The sequence below is a fragment of the Taudactylus pleione genome, unplaced genomic scaffold (assembly GCF_031769625.1).
Source record: "Taudactylus pleione unplaced genomic scaffold, aTauple2 ptg000033l, whole genome shotgun sequence".
Lineage (NCBI taxonomy): Eukaryota > Metazoa > Chordata > Amphibia > Anura > Myobatrachidae > Taudactylus > Taudactylus pleione.
This window is the reverse complement of record NW_028284435.1, coordinates 5,689,732-5,703,707: the sequence shown is the minus strand read 5'-3', so window position 1 is coordinate 5,703,707 and position 13,976 is coordinate 5,689,732. Positions and strand designations below refer to the sequence as shown.

General features: G+C 42.0%; 1 protein-coding gene and 1 long non-coding RNA gene across 11 annotated transcripts in view; one reads left to right on the top strand and one right to left on the bottom strand.

Annotated features, from left to right (window-relative positions):
* Positions 1 to 373: 373 nt before the first annotated feature.
* LOC148538896 (uncharacterized) lies at positions 374 to 6,892 on the bottom strand. Of its 2 annotated transcripts, none has more exons than XR_015871380.1 (5): positions 6,809 to 6,892; positions 5,348 to 5,511; positions 4,558 to 4,669; positions 1,662 to 1,833; positions 374 to 783 (listed from the first exon to the last, which is right to left on the bottom strand). It is a non-coding gene; the product is annotated as an uncharacterized LOC148538896 (long non-coding RNA). The 2 variants fall into 2 exon arrangements; XR_015871381.1 differs by lacking the exon at positions 6,809 to 6,892 and adding an exon at positions 6,583 to 6,774.
* Positions 6,893 to 7,120: 228 nt separating this feature from the next.
* SEC31A (SEC31 homolog A, COPII component) overlaps positions 7,121 to 13,976 on the top strand; it is a 58,646-nt gene continuing 51,790 nt past the window's right edge. For 2 of the 9 annotated variants that reach the window (XM_088452149.1, XM_088452147.1), the window contains exon 1: positions 7,123 to 7,435. The gene's annotated coding sequence lies outside the window, so the exon portion shown is untranslated. Of the gene's footprint in view, positions 7,436 to 13,976 lie in introns of all 9 variants that reach the window. The other 7 variants (XM_088452142.1, XM_088452140.1, XM_088452146.1 and 4 more) reach the window with 6 other exon arrangements.

Genomic DNA, 13,976 nt, shown 5'->3' with positions numbered 1-13,976 from the left:
TTTATCCCATTACTACATCCCTTTAAGTGGCAAAGCAAGTCTGTTGCCACTAGTGTATATTTATTTTATGTACACTGATCCTTTGCAGCTGCATTCAGCTTCCAGCACTTCAAACTTGCTTAAGTGATTGAGGGGTTTATTTACTAAGCAGTGTTAAGTACAGAGTGAAAAGTGATAAGAAAGTGATAAGGTGCCAGCCAATCAGCTCCCAACTGTCATTTTTCAAACACAGCCTGTTAGATGAGTTGGGAGCTGATTGGCTGGCACCATATCACTTTATATTGTCTCCTAACACTGCTTAGTAAATAGACCCGAGTGCAGTATTGTGTTCCACTTAATATGGGTGTTGAATAATACACAAGTGCGCTATGAGCCCAACTGAAAGTGCTATTTAATTTATTTTATTTTTTAAAGAAAAAATGTAAATTAAATATTCACATTTACAAGAACTTCAACCAAACCACAAAGACTGGCAGCAGTTTGTACAAGCTCAGGTATACATATTGTGAACAAGAGCCCCAACCAAATCATGGGGTACTTAAGTCACATTCATAATTATAGTGATGGCAATATAAAAAAAACCATGCTATTGGTACACAGTTTTAAATTAGTATGTAATCCATTCATTGTTAAATTCATTATTGTAATTGAAAATCAACACAGGACAACAATTAAACATGGCTCAGCATAAAATTTGTGTTTGGTATCCAATATCTTCATAAATTCTTCATTACTGTACTCTCCAGACCATCAATGCTTCATCTGCAATCAGTTCTTGCTCACCTGTGGAAACAATATGGTCAGACCCAATTGTAATACCTCAGAACTACCAGTCATTTTTCATTAATCTCAATTAAATTCAATAACCAGACTGCAAGATTATTGTATGAAACTACTGCAGAGAAATGCTACATGTAACTCACTCCATTTGTAAGATAACATCAAGTTGTGATTCAACTAGAGCTTTTTCTCATACATTCCATGTAAAAAGTAATGCACTGGTCATTATAAGACAAAGAAAGATTATTCTGTGCAGAGATCTATACATGCATCCTTAATAAATAGAAAACAGGACAGAGCAAGTTGGATGCGAGACCAGGTAAAGGAGATTGCAAAAGAAAATAATGCTGTGTTGAGCAGGGAGGATGGATGTAGTGATATAAAGGTAGCACAGTGGCTAGTATTGCTGTGTCAGCACTAAAGCAGTGTTCTATTCTGTCCATGGCACTGAAGTTTCTATGCGCTTCCTGTACGGATATTCTACTACAATCCAGTAACATACAATAGTTAATTTACTGAAAACTGAGGGGCAAGGGAGAACAAGTTGGGGGAGAGGGGGGGGGAGTGAGAAGGATACCCAGGAAACACAGCTAGTTAATGATTTTGACTACCCCTTGTAATGCCACATGAATCACCAACAGCACTTATTAGCATTAAGAAAAAAGTAGGCACATCATCTCGTTTTCATAGCTTATGTCCTCATAAAAATACATTTCTAATCACATAATATCATGATGTGAACAGCAGTGAAAGGTTTTAATCATTGGACATAGCTAAACATTTACCACATTGGTTCCATAATTTGAGAACAAACAAAGAAGCAATCTGCATTGAATAGAAGTCAATAAAGAACACTAACCAGCTGCTGAAATAGAACTCACCCCTTACAGTTTCTACTTCCTTTCAATATTGCAAAGCCAGGCATAAGATAGATTTGAAGCTTGGTTCGATATGTGAACGCATCTTTAAGTTGTTAGACTTGGCTCCCATGAAGAATCCTCTTGCACCATTTAGGCTTCACAATCCGGGCAGTTTCACTAGCGCACACAGCATCTTTAAGAGGGGAATGAGCAAATTTAGAACAGGACAACACTGATATTACAGTAACATACCCAAAAAAGGATCAACTTCTGAATTGGGATGGACATTGGAAGCCGATTGTTAGCAACCATCGATGTTTCTGATACTGGAAGTACTTTCTCCATTGAATACAGCTTTCTGATGTCCATCCGATAGGTGGCTGTGAGGAGGAGCACACACAGCTGCTCTGCATAGCAGGAGAATAGATGCAGAGAACATGTGCACAGCATCTATTCTCTGGGGACAGCCCAGCATCTCAGAGTGCTGGGCAAGCGCCCACAGTGACATGAACACGGTGTGTTGTGAGGCTCCACCCTTTTTTGATCAGAGCATAACCATCACGATGGTCAGGCTATCAAATGGTAGCAAGCCCAGCAACCATTCGATGCCAGGCTGCCGATGTCCATCCCAACTACTGAAATTAGCCTAGGAAAACATGCACTATACACCATCAATCACATATCAAAAATTAAATGGTAAGGAATTAGAAGTAGTGTGTGCGTGGGTGTTATTTGATGCTGTCCAATTATGGTCATAGGTAACAAATTTAAAACAAGTAACCACGCCATTTTCCAGTAACCTTTCCTTGCTACAATAAACAAGTGCTATAGCAGCAATAAGGATATGTCAAGCAGCAGCTCCGTGCCCTTCCCCCCACGTAGCTAATGCAGAAAAAGATACTTAAGATTGTTTTTAAATTTGAAACTACAGGTCTTAAACACTCCATTTCACCCAAAGTTAATACCACTTTTAAACCTAAATACCGGGTCTAACCCGGAGGTTGGAACAGTGTCCCAATCCGGATCAGACCCGGAACTTTCCTGGCGCCGACCCAGGATATTCCTGAGTCGGCACCATTCACACCGGAGCAGGGTCTGCAGTGACCCGGCTCTTCCGGCATTGAAGTGGACGCTTGGGGAGGATGTCATCTCCAAGTGCCACTGAAGCCAGCCAATCGGCAGGCATGCAGCACAATTCGGGTCATCGTGACCCAGATCGCACCATTTACACTGCAGGGATTCACAGGTCGTTCCAGTGTTAAAACCTGCAAGTTACCTGGGTTTGATTGCTGGGTCACTTGACGCAGGAATTCAACCCTAACCCCTTTTACACCTAGAAGCAACCCAGGATAACCTTGCAATAACCCAGGTTTTAGCTCTGGTGTAAAAAGGGTACAAGTGGCACAAACAGCATGGCTATACTGTGCAGTTGGACAAGTGTCTATAGGCTGTCTTATTAGTCAATCTACACAAAACGGGCGATACAATGAAGCAGAATGTTGAATAGCCGAGGGGGATATGGGGGGAGAAAAAAAAAAAATTATATATATATATATATATATATATAGATGGAGGTGCTACCTGATGAGACTAATTGCAGGCACAGAAACAGACAAATCTCAGGTGTATAACTCCAAATTATTAATTTATAAATGCAACAAAATTTTGCAATCAATAGAGGTTTTTAGCATAATCTTGGCCAAGATTTGAATCGTAGTATGTTAGGGACCTACCCTACAGAGGTTACCTGGATATGGTGGGTAGGCCCATAACCTTGGCCAAGATTATACTAAAAACCTATTGATTGCAAAATTTTATTGCATTTATATATTAATAATTTGGAGTTGTGCACCTGAGTTTTGTCTGTTTTTGTGTTAAGTACAACTACATGATTTCTGCACGCATTTTCCTGAGACGCGAGCAGAAATCCAATCCGTTTTATGGCTTAGTGCTGCGCTAACAGCCTTGCGACCAGCACTTTAGTAGGGGAATGCTGTCACAGTTAATAACCGCTTAAGGCGCGATAACAGGCATTCTCCGACTTATGTGGTTCAAGTCTAAATTTAAAGCATGGTCATTGACAAGCTCTGGGAACTCATTTCCAGGGCTATTCAGCATCACACTGAATTGAAACACCCCCAATGAGTAGCAAGCTATACATTTATACATAAATCATCATTTGGAGGCTTGACAAGTCGAGTATGGAAGGGCACACCACAGAAGTCCTGCAACAGTGAATAGTCACTGGACACTCAGGTGCTTGGTGGTATAATGCATACAATTCTGAATCCTATTCTTTAGTTACTCTAGTAATAGGGAAGACATTGTTATAAGCTTTAATTACCAAGATCATTTCTGCTTAGCCACTCCACATGAGGGGCACTCCATCATCTACACGCCTATCACAGAACATACCAAAGAAAGGTATCAAGAAACTAGATGGAACACAGAAATAACAAGCTATTAAAGATATAACACAACAATTAGAACAAGGCAGAAATGTTACCAATGCTGCTGTAGGTGCTGAGTGACCTAGATTAGGAAGCACCAACACAAGACTGAGAAACTCCTGGAAGCTGCAGGGTACCCTTATTACATTGGTACTACATTATTTTATTGCTAGTGGCTAGCTGCAAATAGTTCTTACATTTAAAATGGTCTCCAACCAGGAGCACATTCAGGAGAGGGGAACCCTTACATTAAAAATATCAGTCAATAAGAGCTTCCCTATTCGTCCTCAGCCAGATAAAGTGCTAATCATGGTTAAATCATGATGTGAACAGCAGTAAAAAGGCTTTCATCACTGGACGGAGTTTAGAAAACAGGTTTATCCTCTCTAGCAAAACCACATTTGGTTCACATTAAATAATTTCTCCATCTCAAAAAAAAAATAAAAAATATGAAGGTTACGACTGACCTCTATGTTACTGAAATAAAACCAGTATTTCAGCTCTATTGCTCCATGGAGGTTTGTGCATTTTACACTGGTCCTTCTTGGAAAAGAAAATTAACTGCTTGAAGACCGACATCTGAAACAGAACACAATAAAAACATATACACACATGCTAATTTTTCAAGCTTTTAACTGATCAGGTTTTCACATCCTCATAAGTCAAAAAAAGGTATAATCACAGCAGTCATGATGTGAACAGCAGAGAAGGTTTAATCACTGGATGTGGAACATAACAAGCATAACCCCAAACGAATACCCTGCAAAACTGCATTATAAACTCTTGCAAGAGTATGTTCTTGCACAAAATTTTATATTTTGCTAATGAAATGATCAGGGCACCTATAACCTGCAATCAACCTCAATGATTCTAGTAAAGCTAAACTTAACTCATTGAAGGTGAAATTGTAAACTACCACATTAAATAATAGCCCTGAACTATCCAACAATAAAGGGGATTGAAAAATAGATCATGTTTTGGCAAATACAAAGCAAGAAATACATGGTGTTTGACATGTAGTTCTTTACACTACTAAAACCTACTTCAATATTTTTATACTAATCTATACACTTGACAATGCACAGAGCAAGGTGCATGCTGACAAAATGAAAAGCCAAATCAGCAATGGGATTTTTTTTTTTTTTTTTTTTTTTAAAAGCACAAAATTCATTAAACATGATTTTGAGTTTGTTAAAAAATAAATAAATAAGGAAAGTCGCTTTGTTGACTACTCAAAATAACCTAAAAGGGCATTACCTTTAAATCACCAAGTCACTCAGCGCTCTTCCTGACACTTACACATCATCCCAGTAACGGCGCGAGTCCTCTTCAGGATTAGGTCGCATCTCAGAGTGCCAGACTCCATTACTGCTGCCAAGTATTTGTCCATACTGCTGCAGGGGCTTTGGTTACCTGACATGCTGTGATAAATAGAAAAACTTAGTAATGTAGTACTATAAGTCATCACCATACATATCCATAAAACCTACTTACAATCCTCTAGTATAAACATTTAAGAACACAAGTATACGAAAGCTGGATTTTACTATATGGGTACTGGATCACATAGGGCAGGGGTCTTCAACCTTTGGCCCTCCAGATGCTGTGGAACTACACATTCCAGCATTCCCTGCCACCATTTTGATATAACAGCATGCTAAAACTGTGGCAGGGCATCCTGGGATCGGTAGTTCCAGAGCAGCTGGAGGGCCAAAGGTTGAAGACCCATGACTTAGGGTGAAGCATGACATTTGAAGACCCTCGCTGAGCCTGCCTTTTAGCAGGATGTAGTTAATTTGCCGGCGCATGGAATGCCAGCCGTCAAAATCATGACTCCTAAATCCCAAAGTACTACTAAAGACCAGCGCCAGAATCCAGACATGGCATGAGATGCCAACGTCTGAATCTCAACACCCTGCATTCCAAATGACATTACAGCAGAGATATGTATATCTACACTCACAAGTAGCGGAGAGAGGGGGTGGGATAACCTTAGGTCCTGGGGGGGTTAGGTTTAGGCATCAAGGGGGGGGGTTAGGGTGCTTCTGAACGGCAGCACACCCCTTTTAGCTGCCTCTGCTTTGCACTATCGAAAGGCAAGATATACAGGCAAAGTGCACAGTGGAATGAACAATGTTGCTCAAATAATTATGCTTGATCTGCATGTCTCCACTACATGAATAACTGCATTATCCCCACCGACTGTCAATCAATACTTCCAAAACCTAACCACAACTTTGGACAATATTGCTTAATGTATGCAAGATACAATGAAGTACACATTAGCTATAGTGTGAGATTATATGATTATAGTTTAGCAAGTACTACAAAGAGGAAACATACAATAAACATCAGAAATATGAACTACATAGCTCTGGCCATTGTTACTGGTGCAGCACATATAAGGGGCACTGATCCACACCGATACATTGTCTATATATGCACATCAATGTTAGAGAACAGGGATGAGATACCACCCAATACATATTTACAGTATATTGAAGAACGTGTACTCCCGCATACGAGGACAGACAAGTCACAGCATCTCCCGCCTGATGATAGTAGAAGGCCGAACACACAATAATCCCTCCAGCGCACGTTCCCCGCCTGCAGTTATTACGAGGAGGCGACCATCACTGCATGTAGCCTATTACATTGCGAAATATACTAAGCAGCAGCGTTATATCATCGGCGCCTCCGGAGCACAGCTCCACTCACCTCCCTCCCTGTTGCCCGGACCGCAGCAAATGGCCGTAATCTAACCAGCACGAGGTCTTTACGGGCTGTACGCGGAAGTAGGTCACGTTACGTCAAAGGAAGGACAGACGCAGTAGGACGTGGCTACGTGAGGTTGATGGCGGCGCGGCCATACTTGTGTCTGGCAATAGGAATCCTATGTATTATGTGATTGAGTGGTTACTGGTGCAGTAGCAGAGTGTCAGTGTGTGACCTGTGGGTAGTGCATGGAGTGAGCGGTGTCACAATGAGAGAGCAGCGGCGCCGTGTGTAGGGTAGTTGCCCCGGTGCGCTGAGGCCGCGGCCTGCATGTCACACACATACAGTATAGCATACACACAGCGGCGCTATTATTAGTACAGTGCCGCTAGCGGCGGCGGCCAGTGTGGGCGGGGCTCTGGGTGCCACGTTGAGCAGTACGTGGAGGGAAGGAGGCCGGCCTGTGGGCACTGCTGCTGGGAGCGGAGCAGCCGGCTTGGAGAGGCGGTGATACGTGAGCAACAGCTTTAGCGTCCCAGACACAGTACTGCTCACCTGCCATCCCAGCCTCCAGGCACCCCCGCACCGCCTGCTCCCCCGTCTGTGCGCTGCTTCCTGCTCCGCAGTTAGGTGAGTGTGTCGCGGCTACGATTGGATCGGGCTGCGGTGGCAGCTGCCGGTAACTCCCCTGTTCTCCATATCTGTACCCCATACAGATCCTGTAGGGGCCGGTGTGCAGTGTGTGCGATGCCCATGGCGGGTAAGGGGGCAGAGGTGGCAGCAGCTGGTACCCCCCATTTCCTCTTGCTGGAGCAGCAGCAGAGACATATGGCCGCTGTCTGTAATACTACTGACTGATTGCTCTGCCCTCCTGGTGCCCTATGCTGCAGCGTCTGTATGTACAGCTGGATCCTCGGGCAACTGGCTGCCCCTACATTACCCTGCAGCACTCACCCAGCTGTACCAGCTAGGTGGCACATGATGTGACTGCACAGGGTATAAGTGGGCCTCGGGTGAGTGCGGCGCGGTGCCCGGTGTGTAGTGAGCTGCAGAGGTGTATGTGTGTGACCTCTGTCCGGGGCCAGAATGCCCACCTGAGCAGTGTTACATCATGGCCTAAGCACTGATGGGTCAGATGTCTACGGTAACTTTGTCCTGCCCTAGGAGCAGGCTCAGCACTGGCATTGCACGGATTACCGAGCTCTGTCTGTAACTACTAACTGGAATCTCTCATTCTTCTATTAACTGACCCCAGCACAAACACTGTGCTTATTGTACATGCTGATGTGTGCTAAGGGTAGACTTTCTTATTGTACATGCTGATGTGTGCTAGGGGTAGACTTTCTTATTGTACATGCTGATGTGTGCTAGGGGTAGACTTTCTTATTGTACATGCTGATGTGTGCTAGGGGTAGACTTTCTGATGTTTCTTTTATTTTTCTTAACAGAAAATAATCGACAATATTTTTAGTTTCCTGAAAATGCAGAACTCTTACAATAAAGTCTTTAATGCTGTCTTGTGATAGTTTAGATTGCTGTTAATGATTCTCAAATATGCGTTATCTGTGTAATTTTGCATTGAACATTTATTTTATGTGTAAAACTTAAAGCATTTCAATAATTCTTACTGCCTGAAAGTTATATGAAATAGAGCAGTTATGCCCTCCTAAGCAAGGGTTTGGGTTATACAGTAAAATGGGCAGTTTTTTTGGCATTGAAAGGTGAAGCCCTATTTGGAACCTGACTGGCAGATAGAGAAAGGGATGTACAGTAGGGTCAGCACGAAAAGCTTTTGAGTTTAGGTTACTTTCAAACTTTTCTTTCCCGGGAGAAGTGTCAAGGTGCCTACACCCATAGCGATATTTACACGATCTGGCCAATTCCGACGCATCGGAACGACAGATCTTGTAAAATATGCCCAAATCGTGAGTCCCCACTCACGATGCGATGCGTGTCCCACATCGCATCTTCAGATCTACCATGCTGTAGGGCAGTTCTGACAATCTCAAGTCACGATGCACTGGATAGTTTAGGAGGCACGTTGGCAGCTTTTTTAGACCAAATTGTGCCCATGACTGCCGGGGAGAGTTCAGGGGGAAATCGTGCACATTGTGGGATTGTGAGCACATCGCTATGTGTGTAGGCACCTTTACAGCCACACACCTAAAGATTTGCTCCATTCAGGCAACTATTTGACTGGATGGAATGGAAATATGGTAGTCTATGGGAGCAAATGACAATCGTCCATTTTTTCCAAACATCAGAAAATGTACAAATATGGTCATTCAGACAAGTTGTTAAAAATCTATTTGATTCAACTAATTTGGCTGACTGTTTTCTGGTGTTTTGGAGCAAATTGTGGATTGTCATTTGCCCCGATACGTTGCCAAATTTTAATTCCAACTAGCTGCCTGGTTGGAAAGACAATCTTTAGGTGTGTGGCCATCTTTAGGTACATCGACAGCGGGGGCTACCTTCATGGCCATAGGTGTTCTGATGGGGTAGGTTTACTGTTTGTTGAGTTTACAAAGCCACCATTGGATTTTAAAGGGCAATAATAATTCTAAACAAGCCTGATTAATTACTATTGCCCGTAAAATCCATCATTCAAAGTCCCTGATTATCGTTGGATGTAAACACAACCTGTATTTAATCTGCTCCTTTGTGTGTAATTGTTTAAATAGATCATATGTTTAGATCAATGATGGGCATCTGGATACATTTCAGGGGCCAAATTGGGTGTAAGGATGGTTATTGGAAGAGCGCAATTGAACAGTTGCTGCAGTGCCACCATTGCCTTGTGATAACAAATAAATTTTGTTTTGGAAACCACTTAACGGTTTATCCATCAATGGTGTGTGCATACACGGTTTATAAATATAGTTTGCACATTCTCAAGGGATCACGGCAACGGACACCTTGTACGATATGCCATCACCAAACATCAGGAAACTGCCATTGGAACTAAGAGAGAATGATTGCCACCATTGTCTGCGCTGGGTATGATCAATTGGTTCCGATGGCCATCCCTGATTGGGTGTCACTAATCTTCAAAAGGATTGCATATTACTTTTAATCTCTGTAATGTCTTAATTGACATATTGTCAGGCGTTTTCAACAAAATCTTATAATTCAGGAATGAGTTGGGATACAGGTAACGGCTTCTGAAACTACCTGTTGCCCATTACTGGTTTAGGTGGAGTTTCCCCTCACATTTGTGCATAAAAAGATTATAGGTGGACAAATGCAACAAGACACATGCATCATTAAGCTTCTGGTACAAATCCATTATAGTAAAAGATAATAAAAAAAATATGCATCATAAAACTTTAATATTTAATTGAATGGTTTACAACTGATTAAATAGCTAAAACTAAAATAAAAACAAAGAAATTGCTTATATTACAGTGTTCATTCTAACACCCTGCACGTAATCGGTGAGGAGGGCATATTTTAATTCTGAAGAGCAACATTGTAGACGTGATGTATCACTATAGCTACTGTAGCTGTAGCGATATGTCGCATATAAAAATGTTGCCCTTCAAGATTAAAATTTGCCCTCACAGATTATGTGCATGGTGCTAGAATGAACACTGTATTACTGCTAGTTTAAGTAATAATGCCTATTTGTTATAACTACTGTTCTTCAGGCTCTACATCAGTGTTTGCCAATCTCGGTACTCAAGGCACACTAAAAGTCCTGGTTTTAGTGATCATGCTTGAACACAGATGGTTAAATCAAAATAATTGAGGTACCAATTAAGACATTTGTGCTCAATTATGGCTATCCTTAAAATCTGGACTTTTATACATCTTTTACATGAATGCCGCGTTGCATCCGGGTTATGTTCATGCGCCCATCCCAGGTGCGACCTTTGTTCTGACCCCTTTCAGACTGGAGCCCCGACCCTGCACTAATGCTGCTTCAATGACGTCATGGGCATCACGTGATGAGCCGGTGCTTGGAGATGATCTCATATCCAAGCATCGGCTCTTCCTATGCAGTAACTCTGGCTACCCGTTAGCATCACAAGCAGGGTTGAAATGCCGGGTTGCTCGACCCAGCTTAATTCAACCTGGCCCTTTCACACTGCACAGAAACCCGGGTTCCTGCGCATTCACGTGCAATAACCCGGGTTATTACCTCTTGTGCAACATGGGTATTAGTGTGCCTTGAGGACGGTGATTGGGAACCCCTGCTCTACATGGTTACATTTTTTAATTCAGACAGAAATGAAGTAATAGAAGTGTTTTTTATGACGAAAATTAGGCATCTTCAAGGCTGGGGATACAAAAACAACAGCAAATCACTGACTTGTAAAAGATGTAAAGTACTCTTAATTAAGCTGAAATGTTGCACTATGCTTTTATAATCGCAATTTCTTATATGTCAATTAACAGGTTGGAAATGCCTCTGATTACTATTGTTACTGGTCTCACACCTATACTAAAAGTAGTTGAGTAGCCTAGCAATTACCAGAATTGAAGCCTATCTAATTACTACATTGCTTAATTGAAATAACCTACAATTCACAATAACAGTGTAGAAATGTAGTAGAACATTGCCTATAATTCAAAGTTTACTTATACCCCTTGTACACCAAAATAAAAATCCCAGGTTGATGCGCATCAACCTGGGATTTTTATGTCGTTGTAAATGGTCAGTGTAAATGGATCCACCCTGGTCTAGGGACCCGGGAATCCAACTCGGGTATTTTGCAGGGTTTTCCACTGGTCATTCCCGTGCCACCCTGTAGTGTAGATGTTGCAATCCGGGTCACGATGACCTGGATCGTGCCGCTTGCCGCCCGATTGACCGGCTTCAGTGGCGCTTGGAGATGAAATCTCCAAGCGTCCACTGCAATGCTGGAAGTGCCGGGTCACTGCACACCTAGCTCCGGTGTGAACGGCTCCGACACTGGAATATCCTGGGTCAGCGCTGTAATATGAAAGGGTTCTGTGCCAGGTCTGATCCGGATTGGAACAGTGGGCCTGATTCAGAGTCGCTCTGAATCAGGGCCCTCCTACCTAAAAATGGAGCGGCCTCCTTGCCGCTCGCATAGCTGTGGGTGACCACCCACAGCTTATGCGAGCGGCCAAAAAGATGGTCGTGATGGTCAAGACCATCGTGACCATTGGGCTTGCGACGAGACCCTGCGGTAGGGTCTCGTTGCCACAAGCCCAGGAGTGCTTTTGGCTCTATCGGAGCCAAAAGCACTCCCACTGACATCACTAGTGATGTCAGTGGGGCCGGCCCCAGATGGTAGGCGTTCCCATGGTAACGCCTCCGTCTGGGCAGCAACGCCTCCGGCGCGCCCACCAAAGGGAGCGTGCTGTCACTCACCATCGACAGCACGCCCCCTTTGGTGCAAGACCCATAGCGACAACTTGGCTGTCGCTATGCGGGTCTCGCGCATGCGCACGACGGAGCTCCCTCCATCATGCGCATTAGGGCACCATCGACCCACTTGCAAGCGCTCAGCGCTCGCGAGCGGTTCTGAATTAGGTCCAGTGTTCCAACTCCCGGATCACTTTGGTGTAAAAGAGATATTAGCTTAAAATACATTCTATTTGTAAGGTTTTATATACCTTAAGTGTGAAACTAGTGTTCCTCTTGTCTGTTCCTAAATACACAAGCACAATTGCTGATGAGGCTTGTAGTTACTCATTCTATATACTTTCACACTTGGATATACAGGTGATTAGAGTTCAAAGGGCAAACTTCAGCTTCTGTTTTGCAACATGCTACCCTTACTTCAGATCAAGTGTAATGTGTGATCTACTTCTTAGCAGTGTACAATGGAAATATATGGGTACAAGATTGTTAATCATAGAAAAGGCCTTGTTTGTAAAAGCTGTAAGTTAATACAAAATAAAGTCAAGTTATAAAGAGAAAATTTAAGCACACCAAACTGATAAGAGTTTCATGGTGTTGATAGCCTGAAGGTAATGTATAGTATGTATGTGTGAACTCAGCAAAGCAAGTATGAAAAATAAATCAAACTTGTTGAGCATGGAACTGTATTTTTGTTCCTGTACATTAAAGAATTAAATCCTGCCTTACTCCCATGGAGAATACATACCAAAGAATACTGTTTAAACATAAATGTAAAATTTTTATTAACAGTTGTAAGTAACCAATACATTTTAGATTGTGAAATATTTATACCTAGTGTTATTTATTGCTAGTCCGTGCATTTGCGGCTAACTTCTTTAAATCTTATTTGTACATCTTTCCTATTTAAAGGCTACTTCCACCTTCAAATAAGTGGCTTTCTTGAAAAATAAAAAGCCCAAATGTTCACAGTGTGAACTTCACACAGCACTTGTAAACTTTATTTTGAGACCTATAGCATTGCCTAACATTCTGCAGAGTTAAATGGTATTTTTTTGTTGCCCTGTGTAACAAATGCCGCTATAGAACTGTCACTTCTGTTCCCTCCTACTTCAAACCACAATTTGTGGAATCAGCCAAGGAACTTAGTAATTGTGTCACAGACTGGAACTCAGATGGTGTTTAGTATTGTTATTTGATCACTATAAGCGGCTGATGGCAGTTATAGACTGTTGGCACAATCATTCCATACTTTGTTTTTAACTCTTTTTTTAATATTAAATAATCCCATAAAATACCTGCATCTGAAGGTTTTCAGAGTTCAAACTGCATAGTTTTGTCAACTTTCTCACTAGTATTTAGTTTTCAAATAGAAATCATGAAGAGAAAGGTACTCTCATGTTTTGGGGGCACTTTTAACCTAATCTAAAATGTTACTTTTATTATGTTAAAAAATAATATGTAGACAGACATACAAACAATCACATGTAAGTAATACAATACAATGTGTCATCTTATAGCAGCAAAATATAGATTGTAATTTTGAAATAAGAATTATGAGAATAGATTCTCTTAATTAATAAGTTTGGCAGTCACAGTAATCCTAACAGGGTAAATAATAAAAATGTGGGTACAAAATATGTATAATAGAGCTGGGCAGCAATACAAAAACTCCACATATATGCGTATCAATTGCAGCATAAGGTTATTTCTTTAAAATTGTCAGTTATACCCCTTTCAGACATACCGAGAATCCCGGGAATTCCAGAGTTGCCCCGTATGTCTGGAAGGTACCCCCAGGTAGCCAACCCTTCAATCGACCAGAGAAATTTCCAG